At 33.2% G+C, this 16,603-nt stretch overlaps 1 protein-coding gene across 1 annotated transcript in view; it reads left to right on the top strand.

Annotated features, from left to right (window-relative positions):
* The window catches only part of Epha6 (EPH receptor A6), a 785,836-nt gene that overhangs the window by 626,038 nt on the left and 143,195 nt on the right, over positions 1-16,603 (top strand). The gene's annotated exons all lie outside the window — the stretch shown is intronic.

The following is a 16,603-nucleotide window of genomic DNA, read 5'->3' as shown; positions in this document are numbered from 1 at the left end:
TGATGTTCTACTTTGGGAAGAACTGAATGAACATCTAGTGAATACTGGTCAGTTTCAGATGATACTTTTTAAGGGCAACATTATCAAAACACAGTTTGTTCAAAAGTAGATCAACCAGGATGATGAGATTTTAATATAAGTTTTAGTAGATCAAGATATCTTTAGCCTACTATCAAAAATATAGGTTAAAAAATAGAAGAGCAAGTAATTGGTCTCTCCAGTTATCATTTGAGTTATCACATGCAATTTCAGGAGGCAGAATTAAGACCAGTAGATTGGAGACAAAATGATGTTTCATGAAGGCAAATTTTGCATTAATTTAATATTAATTAAGAAAGCTCAACCATGAAACAGACTGACACAGAACATATAGCTACAGGGATGCAAATAGCATAGTTCAAGAATGCCCAGATATTTAGGCTCTTTCCAGTTCTTCACTTCCTTGATTGAATGATAGCCATAATATTTTCTTTCATTTTAAAAATTAACATGTCTTATAATATGAACCTAATCACTTTTCACACTCTTTCTCTTTATTCAAGCAATTAATAAGAAAATCTTTAGATACTTTAATAATTACTTTGAGGAAAAATTGTGGATGACTATTGGAGAAATTCCAAATCTTATTATTGAAAAGAGGAATGGTTTTAATAATCTTTCCAAAGGTTGAATTTACAGAATCATTCAGTCAACAAACATTTTCAGAAGCGAGTAGGATATTGACACAAATGACTATCTCTATTCCCCAGAAGTGCAGAAGTCTGTCAAAAGTTACAGGCAAAGTATTAATGTGAATGCAGTAATATGTGATAGATGAAGGCTCAGGGTAAGCACATTGGATCTAGCTGAAGAATGAGAATCAAAGAAACTTGCCTAAAGGAAACTAAATTAAGCAGAGTTTGAAAGATGAGTAAAAGTTAGCTTGGTTAGAAAGATGAGGAAAGGGTTATTTCCTTAGCAGGCAAAGCAAGTAGGAAGAAGCTACAGAGATGTACTACAGGTTTAAATTGTGTACAGACCTGCAACCATTTTCTTATTATGGAAACATAGGTTGTTTGAATTTTGTGAGATGTGGCCCAAAAGATTGACAAGCAAGAGATTCTTTTAAAACAAAAATTAATATGCTGATTATATAATGAATTCTTACACTTCCTCTTTAAAGAAAACACATAAATATGGGGTAAAAACATGAACACCTAATTTCTATAAAAGCAAATAAAATGATCAATAAAAGTAAGTAAATATATTTTATTTCACTAGTAGCCAGTAATATGGAAATAAAAAAATTACATAATTTTTACCTAGTTAGTAAAAAATTGAAGAGATTGTTATTGTATTAGTGAACACATGGGGAAATAGATGTACTTACAGTTTACTATTGGTAGGAGTATAAATTAATATAAACTTAGTAAACTATTTGAAAGTATCTGTTATATTTTTAAAGGCATATATAGTTTAATCTGAAACTCTACATCTGTATAACTATTCCAGATATACATGTGATAACCTAAATATTCATTAGGAAGGAAATTGTTAGATAAATTACTGCATATCTGTACATGGAGTTAAAAAGAAAGAGGTAGATTAATATCATGAAGGCACTCTCAAACGTATAATCAAGTTTAAATGTAAAAAGAAAGTTAAATTTAATATAAAGAGTATAATCTCATTTACTTTAAAAATTCACAAACATACTTATTTTTATCTCTATATTTATGAACAAGAAAAAGACATGAAAACATCCGAGAGGGCACACATCAAAATAATAACTGTAGGGGGCTGGGATTAGCTGGATGATGAAAGGGAATTTTCATTGTTCTAAATTGTTAAAATTTTAATAACAATAGTTTGTGCTGTGCATTGCAGTGTAATATAAACTGTGAGCATTATTCTTAAATCAGTGGGGAGTTTTTGAAAGGTTTTAAACAGGGAAATCACATAAGCACACTACACTTTAGGAATATCTTTCTGCCAGCTGAATATAAGAACGATTGAAGGGAAATTAAACTGAAGATAGGGAAGTCAATAAAAAATGATAGCAATGAACCAGAGTGAAAAATAGGGGGAGGCGTAAATAAGGCTAGGTAATTTTAGTTAAGAGAGAAAGAAGAATATGACTATAAAAGATATTTACTGCATAGAATTCACTGGACACCACCCCCTGGGATTAGAAAACCATTGTAAAAGAGGAATCTAAATTTAGCAATTGGCTCACTGGTCAAGTCCATTTACTGAGAGGAGCACACAGATTCTATGTAGGGGGAGATGGGAGGATTATAAAAAGTATGATTCTCAGACCCTTGCTATTCTGAGAGATTTGGGAGAATAGAGAAAACTCTCACAAAGAGATAGCTATTTTCTGTGAAAACTTTATTTTTCCTTGAAAAAAAAAGTGTTGATTTCTTTATATAAAGGGCCAACAACCAATGAGATTCATCTAAAGATACTAGATTTATATAAATTTTCAAGAAATTTCTAGATTCCACAGTAAATAAAAATTTTGTTGGTAGTTTTTCCCTTGAGTGGTTCAGTGACAGAGGTACATCTGCCTTACAAGTGTCTGATCATCATACAGAGAGTATCAGTCTCATCTGCTATGTACCCCTCCCACATTCTTTCCACCCAGTTCACCACTAGCCTGACCAATCACATTCGGTGGGAACCCCAACTTTAGGGAATGTTTTCTGTTAGATTGCTCCAAGTGTACATTGACATGTAAGTCTTGACAAGCTTGTATTCTTTGGGTCAGCAATATTTTTTTTGCCCTGAAGTTGATTTCACAGTTATTGAACTTAAATGGAAAAAGAATTCAATTCGGGCAGGTAACTTGCTTTTCTAAGTTCAAACCATACCAACTTTATATATACACTTTGTTTTACTGTTGGAAGATAAAAATGAAACCTCATCTGAGTGTTAAAACCATGAATTAAAATGAAATTAGTAGGACAGGATGTTTCATTTAGTCATTGGAATTCATCCTTGTCAAAAGAAAGTGATAAAATTATATAAATGGGAAAAATAAAATTAAATAATGGTGAAAATGAAAGATTCATTTAATTAGTCATCTGTTTTCAAGTGCTAAGGATACAGTGAGCAAGATCATATGAAGTTTATGGAAATTACAGTCTAGTGTGGAGTTGTGATAGTGAAGGATATCACATGAAGACCTGGGGTGGTGTTTTTTTACTCAGCAGCTGTCCTCTGAACACTTTCTAGGTGGTTGCTTAAGCTGTACACTTGAAGGAGGAAGAGGGACACAAAGTCACATTTTCTTCTTTTCAGAACACTTACAAACTTAATCACTTCCTCATCTGGATATACAAGGAAGATGGAAAAAAAATCTGGTCTTTATTCTGGTAAATCATAATGACGGCTTAAAATCAGCCATTCCAAAAAGTTGAAGAAGGGACGTGATATTGAAGGGCCACTGTCCATCTCTGCTATGAAGTCAGATCATGATCAGAAAATAAAGAACTTCCTCTATCATCAAGTATTCATTGAGATTGTTCCTTTTGTGGGAAGAGCAACATGAGCTTTAGAGGAGATACATATTTCTAAAAAATTTGTTTCAGACTGGATATTTTCAAATAATAGAGATTATTTGTAAGGGTATCCCCACTACCCCCATAAGATATATATTATAAATCAAAGAAAAAAACTCAAGGAAATAAATCATTTTATACCATGTAAAATTAAACTTTTAAAAATACCTTTTACATTTGTTCACTCTGTGGGAGGATGTCGAAAGCTTTAAACACATGAATTCACACATAAACATACAACTTTATGTAACCACTTTTTGAATCTATATACATAATTAACTCCCAAATCTATCTACTCTTTGCTATTTCTTGATAAGCCTCTTCTACTAAACAGTTTTTATCTTTGCCAAAAAAATATTTTCTATAAATACAGTTTGCTAGATTGTAGGCAAATCTATACTTAAGAAAAGCTCTCTGGGATGCCCTCCAAACTCAAGAGTTTGTGATTAGTGTTAAGCTATGATATTGTCACTTGCTTTTTGCTTTCCTGAAAATATCTCATCTCCTTAGTCACTGTCACTCGGTGTTGTCACTGTCACTCGGTGCTATGAAGATGTGATCTGAAAAGCAGGTTTAAATGAGACTTTCTAATTAGGTCACGCTCATTTATATATTTTCTATTCTGTACCCAGGTTACCCCAGAGTTATGTGCACTCAATTAAAGAACATTTCATTTGAGATCTATATGCCTTTGAGTATGAATGGGTAACTCTCAATAATTAAGTTTGCTCCAACTGCTCATTCAGCAGAGGTGAATTAAGTCTTCTAGGGCACTGGAGTACCATTTAGTAAATTACCTTATCTAGCACACTGAATTTGCTTCACATGGATGAACCACTGCTTTACAGGAAGCAGTTTATCTCCCAGTTCTCTACTGGCCCAACCTTATTGATTCTACAGGGTGATTCATATGATACAGTATTTACCCACGGCCTCAAACAATAGACCTTCATGATGATCTGCTCCCTTTGAGAGCATGCATGTCAGTATATAAAGAGTAAATGAGAGAGCTGATTATTTGGATTTTTTTATAAATCAAATAGAAAAAAAAGTGCATCACTATTCTCTAAACTGCAAAAATTAACCTGAAACTATAAAGTGAAAATAAACTTTGAAACTGTAAAAATTAGTGATATGTTCCCATCATATAGTAAAATGATCAGGCCCCTTTTAAGGTATCAGTAAACAAGCATCTTTTTTAAACCTTAATACAACAATATGTACATAAAATGAGCCCATTTAAATAGCAGTAAAATTGAATATAATACATAGAATGCTATAAGTTTCATTTTTCACTTGCAAATATAAATGTTCTTTTAATCTTAACTCAGTCCTGTTCTCTTTGATATTAAAACTTCAGACATTTATTGGTTCCTCTTTTGAAAACTAACATCCAGAGCATAAAACAGTTTCTGTGATGCCATAATTTGTTAAATAATGCTTTGCAAGTGGCTGAGTGCCCAAAGAGCCCATGCAGAAATAAAATGCAGGCAAAGTGCTTCCAAGTGTTTTCCTCTCCACGTATATCATGCCAGAAGCTGCCGTTTCTCTCACTCTGTCACTATTTCCAAGGAGCTATAATCATTCACAACTCCTAGCAGAACATTTCAGAAAACTACCCAAATTTACATCCAAGCCAATGTTTAAAATGTAATGGAAAGCATGTAAGTTAAGTGAACCAGTAATCTAATGATACAGAGTCTGAAATTGTCTTGGGACAGCTCTGAAGACTACATCAGTAGGGACATTTTCAACCGGGAACAATACTTGCTAGCTCCTTTTCTCTCATTTTTTTTTTTTTCTCCATAAAATCCCTGGACCTCCTTTAACAATATTCTCATGGAACAGGATATACTTGGACTCTCATTCTGAAATCACTCTAATGTCCTTTCAAGGATAACCTAATGGCAAACAAAGTTGAAAATGGAGACACAGCAAGAGGCTGGGAGATGGTGAGTGGAGATATTATTTCAGGCAGTCTCGACATGCCCGGTTAAGGTAGCTTAAGAAGAATAAAAATCAGGCCTCTTTCTGTCTGTTTCCATTTTCTCCTTTATTATCAGGAATGAGTGTTGCCTCAGATCAGATCTGAAAGTTAAATTAATATAGGCCTCAATGGTATCAAGCTTAAAAAAAGGAATAGCTTCAATAAAAAGTTAAAAATGCATTAAACTGTGTAACACCTTATTCTTTTCAAGCCCATTTCACATTTATGATCTTATTTTAAAATACAGCCCAACACACCATTATTGCTTTTCTTGAAGGCTATATTTGGCGTGGAATAGCAGATACATCTGAATAGTTAGGCCCACAGGGAATGAGGGCTGAGTCAGTCTCTCCCTTCACAGAATAGCACTTTTAGCTCTGTGCCTCATTTTTTCTCTCATGCTAAGAGACCTGCTAGCTCTGATTTCAAAATGTTCTCTCCCTCTGTTCCTTAAATCCCATAAATGGGAAGACACGTATGAAAAAGCTCACAGAGATGCAGGAGAGTAAGTATATGTGTTAAAGCCCCCTGTGTGATTATGTCCCTTATGTCCATCTACCTGGGAATGAAAGAACACGTGAGCTGCCTGTGTGGCTTGACATGTCAACATTTTAGGAGTGTAATAATATTTTGTCTAACTCCCTAAGCCAGTTACATGAATTTCTCATTTCACCTTTAGAAGTTGACATCAAACCATCAGTAACATTGTCACAAATAAAGAAAACATGGACATACTTTATAATTCTCATTTTTTAAAAGTAATCTGTGCAATTGATGCCTATAAGCAATATGCCATGCCAGCTTCTGTTATAAATACAAAAATTAGAAGTATTTTCAAAGAATATACAGTAAGACTAGTCATGAACAGAAATAAGCACACTACAATGAAAACTTATTACTTCCAAATGAAAGAGGGAAAAGAAAGAGTTAAGAAAGGCAGGTAATGAGGCCTTACTTGTGTGACCGTTTGGTACCAGGAAATTTATAAACACTATCTTAAATAATTGTCCTGAATTATTTAAATGTACAATTTTCAACACATTACCAAGATGGAAACTGAGGTTCGGGGAGTTTAAATGACTGTGCAAGGTCATGCAGCAGGCTTTGAAACTAAATCCCTTTGCCTTCAGAATCGTGTTCTTCCCACTGTAGCTTTACTGCAGGGGAAAATGATTCCAAGTGGCAAAACTGAGAGCCTCTTAGAAGAGATGGCATTTGAAAAGGGTATTTAGAATAAGTCAGAAAAAGATGGGATATTCTTACTTTGTGCTAGATGCTGTGAGCGACATATTCAAATAACAATGAATCTTCTAGTATGTTTGGAGAAAAAAAGTGAAAGATTTTTTATGTTCTTATGTTTGGGTTTCTCCTCAACCTAGTTCCAAATAACGAACATTTTCAAATTGTTTAAATAAGCAATAACATAATCTGAAGTGGAAGGACTCAGATAGTTGTCCACTAAAGTATATACGCCTTGCATAGATGCAGGTGAGAGCACAGGAACAAATTCCTCATGCTTTCCTTTAGCAGAGATTTTTGACCTGAAGAGTGGACTTGTCTTGTCCTTGCTGCCACCACACCACCAATATTACCACCCTGGTGACAGCCCCAGTCACACATTTATGATGTCAGAGTAACTGTAAAGTCACAGTAAGGAGTAGCTTAGTTGCATTCTCTGCGGATGGTTCTCTATTATATTTAAGATTGTGTTGCCTCATACTTTTAAAGATCAATCAAATGTTCAGTATGGTAATAATTAAACTATACAGATGAGTACCATTCTGACCTGAATAGCTAGTAACACTTTGAAAGGAATCTGAATCTTTCAGTCTTATATTAGAAATGTTGGTATATATTAACACATTTGCTTGTAGATAGTGCAACCTAAGATGTTGTTATATCTGAGTAAAATTAAATTCAGAACATTCTCTTTTAAACTTTATATACTTGAGAGCAACAATGCAACGTAACATTAGGATACATAGGAGCAATAAATGACCAGTCTGGTTTGTAGGCACCTTTGAAAAGTTACAAGGAGGCCAATGCAGCCTGCATCTTGACCTCTTTTTGCTGTGTGCTGAATGTGCAAACCTGGCAGATATACCCACAGTTCATAAATATTAAGTACCTAGCCAGTGTTGGCTATGAAGCTAAATAGGTCTAGTGCTCAAACATGTTGATAAATGCTGCTAAACAACTCCTTAGCTTACTCTTGGCACCTGAAGTGTAAAAGTACTTTTTAAGGAACATATAGTTTAAAAGTGTAAATCTAGAAAAGAACATGGGTAGGAAGGATTCCATTGAACAAAGTGGCTTGCATGGTGGCTCAGTTAGAAGGACATGCTTTTTAAGTTCAATTCACCTCCTTTTTACTTCTTAGATAAAAGAACTTTAAATTTTTAGCCTGTCCTTGTTTCCTTAACATTGGCTCTTCATAAGTGTTTAAAGTAGGAAGTCATAAATCTCAATGAATTTTAATAATTATACAAACATTTTGGAGGATATTTGTATTACCAGAGTATACATGGTTTTGAAAGCTCAGTCTGTTATTTGTACAAAGTCAAACTGCCTTTGAGGTATTTGTATAAAGATAATATTAATTCAACTTGATAAATATTGCATTGAGCTCCTACCGTGCACAAGCTCTAGGCTTGAGCATGAAAAGAAGACTCAGACACATGCAATTCCTCCCTGTTCTCCAGGGTTCATAGCCTGGTGGGAAAGAGAGTATACACACCAGAGTCACCAGCCAGGCCTCCAAGCTAAAGTTGCCCAAGAGGTGTGCGTTATTTGATTTCTATGTTTTAAAAACATTTGCATTCATTGTCTTCAGTCAGAAGTTTTACCCTTCAGCTCAACTGAATGCATGTCACCAACTTCGTATTTATTGTATCTGGCAGGCCTGTAAACACATTTGAATTTGGTGCCATTAAATTGAAAAATAAATACTTATCTGGGATCTCTATTGTATCTCTGTTGTAGTATCTAAGGTGATATGGAGGCACACAGGAGGGAGCAGAGAGAATTCTCCCTAGGGATGTCAGTCACATTTTGATGCAGGAGTTAATGCCAGCCAAGACCAAAGGGCCTTCTAGAAAAAGGGAATATGACAGAGGCATGGAGACATGGAATGGCAGGACCAGTTTATGAAATTAAGGAGAAAGAAAAAGAAGAAAAAATATATTCCTTTATCTTATTGAACAATTAGTGTTGCCACTAATACACTAATACACACGAAATTCACAGCAAACCAATATGTTTCTTATTATTAGCTCCTATCTGTCTAAGATGAATCAGTTAGGGATGGCATTTCCATTAGTAGATCTCATATTTATTTAGGACATTATTTGGTAATTAGTTTTTTATATCCCACTGAATATGAACATAGTTAAACTACTGGACATAATCCCTATGTGGGGAAAATATACGCTTAATTCAAAAAGCAAATTGAACAAAAATCCTGACCTTTAGAGCTTAAAGGAAATTTAGGGAAGTTTTAGTGCAATTCCATAATCTTACAAGGGAGGAAATTTAAGCATTTAAAATATTCACTTTTAAAAATCAAAAAAACTATTCTAAATGTATATTAAAACTTATTTTTCAGAATAAGCTTCTTAATCAACTTAAAAATTTTGATTCTCCTTGTTAATGCTTTGACTTTTGAAAATAGCACCTATCATTTTATATATATTCTACAAATGTTAAATTATAAACATTATTCAGGAAAAGCTAAAAATTTATTTTGAAGGCACTGAAGAAATAACTCATAAAAATCTAGCCATGAAATTGCTCTTTTTGCTTCAATACTTTCATTATGACCTATTGAACAATAATTGGATGAGAAATCTATAAAATTCATATTGCAGTGACATGAAGTATTAAAAAAGTCAAAAGCAAAACAATTAAGCTTACAAGATCTTTAATTGTATTTGGTGCTGAAGAATCTGGACTAAGGTTAGTTAGGAAAGTAAAGAAGAAAACACTAAATTAATTGTAGGGGTATTTCTATTTATAAGAATGTATAAAATGGACAAAATTCTAGAGTATATCTTTGCCTTTCCTGAAAAAATGGTCACATCAAAAATTATTTGATTTTCTACTTTTTTTGGTATGATAAATGTATATCATAAGTAAAGAAAAATGTTTCAATAAACATTTACTGAATAAATGAATAAGTCAATGAATGAATAAAAATATGAATGAATGAATGAATGAGTTATTCATAGTTAAGTTTTCACATTCAATTAAAAAAATAGCTGTTTTCAAGCCAAAGAAGGTGACTATTGGCCTAGGAAGCAATTGGGTGAGTACTTCCTTAAATTCCAGCAAGATAGCATCCTACAAAAGAATTGGTCACATTTTATTTAATTATATATTTTTAAATTTAGTTTAATTATATATATAATTATATTATTTTAATTTAATTATATATGCATATATACAATTAAATAAAGTGACCAATTTTAATATATTTATATAATATATTTAATCATATATATATATGATCACACACATATATATATATACATATATACACATATGTATATGTATATATGATTTTGGAGGATATATATATGTATCTTCACTTATTCAATTTGTATTTATTGGAAACTCCCTCTGTAATCTTTTGATCATAGTGATATGATCCCTGTTAAGGAGATAAAGTTGGACCCCCTGCTGGTCTAGAGCAAATCACAATGAGACAGTAATATTTTCTATACAGGTCAAGCAGCTTAATCTTTTCTAACATACATGCTACTCACTAAAGAGAGCCAAAATAAATCTCCATGGAGTACTAGATGCACTCTTCCTAGGCTTTACCTTAAAATGGCTATTCTTATTTTTGTGGGTCTTTCTTTCTGGTGATGTAAACTTAGTGATTCTTCCATCTCATCGACCATCACAGAAAACTAAGTAGCAATAGCTCAAACTTAATGGGCTTGTGGTTTCCTTTTTTATATGTTAGTGTAGGAGAGAACATATGATGCTAAAAATTGTTGTAACCAAGAAATAGAAGTGAGAGACATGTTGAAAACCTCATTTACATGATGAATGAGGAAAGCCCATGTTTGACAAAGAAAGGGCAAATGAAAGTGTCTTGGTAGAGAATCCTTCAAGGTTCAGGAGTAATGAGTCCTCAAGGAGAGCAGCCCTGTGTGCGGCGTTTGGTCAAACAAACTATTTTATCTTTGCACTATGCAGTTCTGCTTCTCCGAAGCACCATGGCTAATGCAAAACAGTTGCAGAATGGCTTCTGTGTGCAGATTCCAGAACTCAATGCTGTATACTTGAGGATGAAGAAGGGATCTTTCAGCCTACATCTTGGGAGCAAATCTTTACCCTCACACATCAGATACAGCACTAATGTCTAAGGTATATATAGAACTCAAAAAAATAAATAAATAAGTAAATAACCCAATCAATAAATGGACCAAGGACCTGAACAGACACTTCTCAGAAGAAGATATACAATCAATAAATATATGAAAAAAAATGTTCATCATCGCTAGCAATTAGAGAAATGCAAATAAAAACTACTCCAAGATTTCATCTCACTCCAGTCAGAATGGCAGGTATTATGAATACAAATAACAATAATTGTTGGCAAGGATGTGGGGAAAAAGGCACACTCATACACTGCTGGTGGGACTCCAAATTGATGTAGCCCATATGGAAAGCAGTATGGAGATTTCTTGGAAAATTGGGAATGGAACCACCGTTTGACCCAGCTATCCCTCTCCTCGGTCTATACTCAAAGGACTTTTTAAAAGCATACTACAGAGTCACGACACATCAATGTTTATAGCAGCACAATTCACAATAGCTAAACTATGGAATCAACCTAGATGCCCTTCAATAGATGAATGGATAAAAAAAAAATGTGGCATATATACACAATGGAATATTACTCAGCAATAAAAGAGAATAAAATCATGGCACTTGCAGGTAAATGGATGGAATTAGAGAAGATAATGCTTAGTGAAGTTAGCCAATTCCAAAAAACCAAATGCCAAATGTTTTCTCTGATATAACGAGGCTGATTCATAGTGGAATGGGGGAAGGGAGCATGGGAGTAATAGACAAACTCTAGATAGGGCAGAGGGGTGGGAGGGGAAGGGAGGGGTATGGGGTTAAAAATGATGGTGGATAGTGGAATGTAATGGACATTATTATCCAAAGTACACATATGAAGACACAAATTGGTGTGAATATACTTTTTATACAACCAGAGATATGAAAAAAATAGAGAAGGGATCTCTCCTCTGAATGCGTTTAGATTTAGTGTTTAGCTCTCCAAGTCATTGGTCACACCCCATCAGTAAATATTTTTGAGTCAAATTTGTCTACTACATAGATATTTATGTATAAGTCATATGTATGTACTACTTTATTGAATTTGTTGCATTTTGTGTTTAATATAAAACAAGTAAAATATAAAAGAATAAAAAAAATTTTGAAATAATATAATCTCATGTTAATAGTATAAAATTTTAAAATTTACAGTCTGATTTTAAGTTCAATTTATTTCAAAACTTGATTTCAAATAATGACTATACTATATACAGGCAGATCATACATAAAATGCTAAATATTTATGGCCAGATGTGTTTTGATACAAATAGAATTCTTAACTTTTAATACTATTTCCAAGGTTTTTTGTGGCCCTTCTTTTGACATCTGATTAGATCATTCTTGCTTTTCATAATCTAGTTGATGAAGAATTCATTTTAAGAGTTGAAGAGATGAATATTCCATGTTCTCTTTGCTCACTTGTCCTTTATTATATATTTTCTAATATACATCCAAGATTGGGAACTACTGTGTAAGGAGCAAGGTGGTCTTCTAGGATCCCTGTCTTGGAACAGGTAAAATCAAGGCCTTGCTCTAATTGCTCAAGTTCTTGAAATAAATTGTTCACTTTATCCATTTTTTAGCCTTTTTTTGTCACTGTTTTATTGGTTGAACAAGTCATCTCCAAAATTGTCTCATTACATACCTCTAACAATAAAAAATGTTTGAGCACCCTTCTCAGGAGGTATTATCATTACATTTTAGTTATAATTTATTTGTAAGAACTATTATTGATAATATATATATAGTATATATACATATATATACAAAAAATACACAAAAAAACAATGTAAAGGATAAGATAAAGAATAAAAGTATAATTTCTAGTATTTTCTTTCTACTATTCATCTCCTATGTACTCTACTGCTCTCTTACCACCCCAATTTTGAAAACTCTGGTATGAAGTAAACTGATAGCTGAACAGTCTATAATAGAGGAGAACCAAACATAGTAATGAGCAAATTAATCTTCTTACAGCACCTCAAACATCTCTCTCTCTCGCTCTCTCTCTCTCTCTCTCTCTCTCTCTCTCTCTCTGTATGTATATATATATATATATATATATATATATATATATATATATATAATTTTTTAATTAGTTTAATTAGTTATATATGACAGCAGAATGTACTTTGATACATCATATATAATAGAGTATAATGTCTCATTCTTTCTTCTGGTTGTACATGGTGTAGAATAGTTATATATATATAACTATTCTACATATATATATATATGTATCCCATTTTGTATATATATATATATATAAAGAGGGAGAGAGTAATAATGTCTGATTCATTCTACTATTCTTCTTACCCCCATACCTCCTGCCTTCCCTTTACTCCCCTCTACCTAAAGTAATTCTACTCTTCCATAGCACCCTCCACCCATTGTCATCCAGCCTTTATTTTTTGAGGATTGGATTATTTTACATATATTTTAGTTGTAGATGAACACAACACCTTTGTTTTATTTATACATTTTTATGTGGTGCTGAGGATTGAGCCCAGTGTCTCATGGGTGCTAGTTAAGTGCTCTACCACTGAGGTACAACACCATCCCTATGTTTATGTTTTAAGTTTTCAATTCTAAATTTTATCTAATTAAATCATTGTTTCCATTGGATACACATAGATCATAATTGTTACTTGCAACAAACCAACATAATGAAAAACAATGTGAAGGAGCCATATCTCAGAAATTCCTATTTCGGGGATATTGCCCTTGTTATTAAATTTTTGGCATTCACGTTCAATTATTGATACATCTTCTTCAGAGAAGGGATTTCCTCTATTAGGGGTTTGTGTGCATATGTGGAGGGAAGGAGTTAGAAAATTTCACCTATTTTTATCTCTATTTCGTACCTAAAGAGGCTTCTCTTTAAAAAAAAAAAACTGTTGGATTGTATTTATGATAATTTTCTTTTGCTTTCTCTTCACAAACAGCCCCAGGAAGTAGGATCACTTATCATTTTTATTTGTCAAATAAGGAAATTGAGGCACAAGGGTTTGAGGTCATAGTTTATTACCTTTTACATGAATTCTTAGTGTTGCCTAATTTCCAATATAGATTTATTTCAGATTGCTCTAATAACAAATGCAAAATGGGATTTTGTTTCTTAGAGTTTATGTCAAATATATTTTAACTATTTGAAGCTGGTTACCCTGAAAGACAACTCATTATCAAATACAATATCTCAGTAATCAGAATCCTCCTTTAATTGATCAAGTCAGATGTCAGAATACAAACATTGTCAACTTCTGCTTTTTTTCACACCCTAGTCTCATTAAGCGACCAATTAATAGCAGCTATTTTTAAAAATCATTCATTACTCTTGTACATACTTCTCAGTGGGTGCTACTAGCTTTTGGAGAAAGAATTCTCATTTTGCAACAAGTACATCACATCTTGCAATACCTTCAGCCCTCCATGCACTAAACACTAGTAATGCCTTTTCCAGGTCATAATTTTATGATGCTCTAGGATGAAGGTAATACCAAAGTTGAGAACCACTGTACCACTGAAGGACTCAAGATCACAAACAAACCAGACACTCAAGTATTGAGTTCATAAATCAACTTAATAAATAGTTAATGAGTATAAATAAGAACAAAATACCCATGGAAAGTGACATTTCTCTGGCTAAACTTTATATAGACATTGCTTCTTCTTTAGCTTCAATATAATTGATTGATAAATTCCATAATTCTTTTAAAAAATAATAATCCAGTCATAGAGGGTCAGCAACTTGAGCAACTGGAAAAAAACAGACCTAAATTATTTCACACCAAATCCTTAAGCTTAATTTCTTATAGATGAAGGGATAAGGAAATTCCAACCAAAAAGAATTTCAGTTTTTCCTAAATGAATTGTAAAAACTTAGAGCTGTAGTGCTTCATGCTTTTTCTATTGACATGACTGACCTTAAGAAGAAAAATGACAAGGGATTATTCTCACAAAATACAATATCTCAGCTGAATATGTATTCTTGTACAGCAGTTTTTCTGTTTTGTTTTTCATCTGTAAAAAAAAAAAAAGAGAGAGAGAGAGAGCTCCTGATGGAAGACACACCACAATAAATGAAAGACCTTTCTAGCCATGGTAAAGAAGCATAACAAAGCCATTATGAATGATGCAGCAAGTTGAGGGAAGGGAAAGCTGCTATTAAACATGACAGGCTGTCACAACCACAGAAACAGTAATCAGTGTAATCATAGCAATAAAATAATGTTTGTATTTAGTTCCTTTCAAGGAGCTAAAATAATGGCATCTTTTCTAAGTTGGAAGTTTTTGATAATGTTAGCAAAAATAGCAAAAACATAAAAATCTCTAAATGTGTAGCATATTAACAATATTTGGAGTTACTGTTCTACATACTTTTGTTGTTTTTCTTTAAACTTCCTTTAAGGTTATTTTTATCCTTGCTTCTTTGTTCTGCATGACCAAATTATTCTTTTTCCTTATGATAGTAATTTTTTTTCTTTCTTTCTTTCTTTTTTGAACTCAGGGATAGTTTACTACTGAGCCACATCCCCAACCCATTTTTATTTGTTTATTTATTTTTATTTAGAGATGGGGTCTTGCTAAGTTACTAGGGTCTTCCTGAATTGGTAAAGCTGGCCTTGAACTTGGATGGGATTCTCCTGCCTCAGCCTCCTGAGCCTCTGCGATTACAGGCATGTGCCACTGTACCCAGCTATGATAATATTCTTGAAACCAGCTCCCTAATTACTTGATTTTAATAAATCAAATATCAGATAAAATGGAATTATTTTATTTTTTAAGAGCATATAATTAAAATTGGCATGTCTTGTAATTAATGATTTTTCCTATTATAACAATAGCATTTCTATTGTAATCTTATACATGCCATATAAATGTATGATAAGCTTACCTCCATCAGGTACAGCTAAAGCCTTCATTGGTTATGAGGTTTTCCCAGACAATGATGAAACATCACAATGTGGAAAATGCCTTATATGGGAGACACTGCACATCAGTTTTTGTGTTCTGTGATAAATATTCCACACAGTCACAGAGAGAAATTAGTTCCACTGTTTCTTCAAAGTTACCTCAGAGAACTTTCTGGCCTACTCCTTGATATTTTCACTATTTCTCTTAATGTTGAAGGGTTTCTAGCTCTGCCTCATAGGACCAGTTTACTATGAAATGTCTGTATACAGTATGTCATTTTCTATCTATGCTTTCTTTAAAACATTGGTATTGGTCACATAATATATGGTCACCACCTACTAAAATGTACAAACGTTGCTCTTATATACAAATACCTTTGAAGATCTTACAGATTCTGGCTTTTCTTTATCAAAGACTTTCTCTACAGAAGGAAGAGTGTGGTCTACTTGGTCCCCTTAGTTCTGACCCAAGTTCAAAGATGCTCCAATATTAACTTATTTTGGGCAGAAAATTTTGGTTGAGAAACAGAGTAGTGTCTTCAACAAACCCAGGATTTTTTGTAAATCTCACCCCAGCATACAATCTGTGATGGTGCTCAGCCCAATGGGCATTTCCGAGGGCCCAGATGAGATAGATGCCTTCCAATCATCAGTGTAATTTGCTTTTAGGGTCCTATTGTGATTGTACCTTAGATTGGCCATCTCCATTATCAGTGCTGTCCTTTCACTGAGACCACATACATATTTGATTTACTTCCGAGTGATTTCAACACCTTTCAACTCATTGAGATGCCAAATGATAATGTTAT

Source organism: Callospermophilus lateralis, chromosome 10 (assembly GCF_048772815.1).
Source record: "Callospermophilus lateralis isolate mCalLat2 chromosome 10, mCalLat2.hap1, whole genome shotgun sequence".
In the NCBI taxonomy this organism is placed as follows: domain Eukaryota; kingdom Metazoa; phylum Chordata; class Mammalia; order Rodentia; family Sciuridae; genus Callospermophilus; species Callospermophilus lateralis.
The sequence above is the reverse complement of the archived record's forward strand: the minus strand, read 5'-3'. Positions and strand labels throughout refer to the sequence as shown.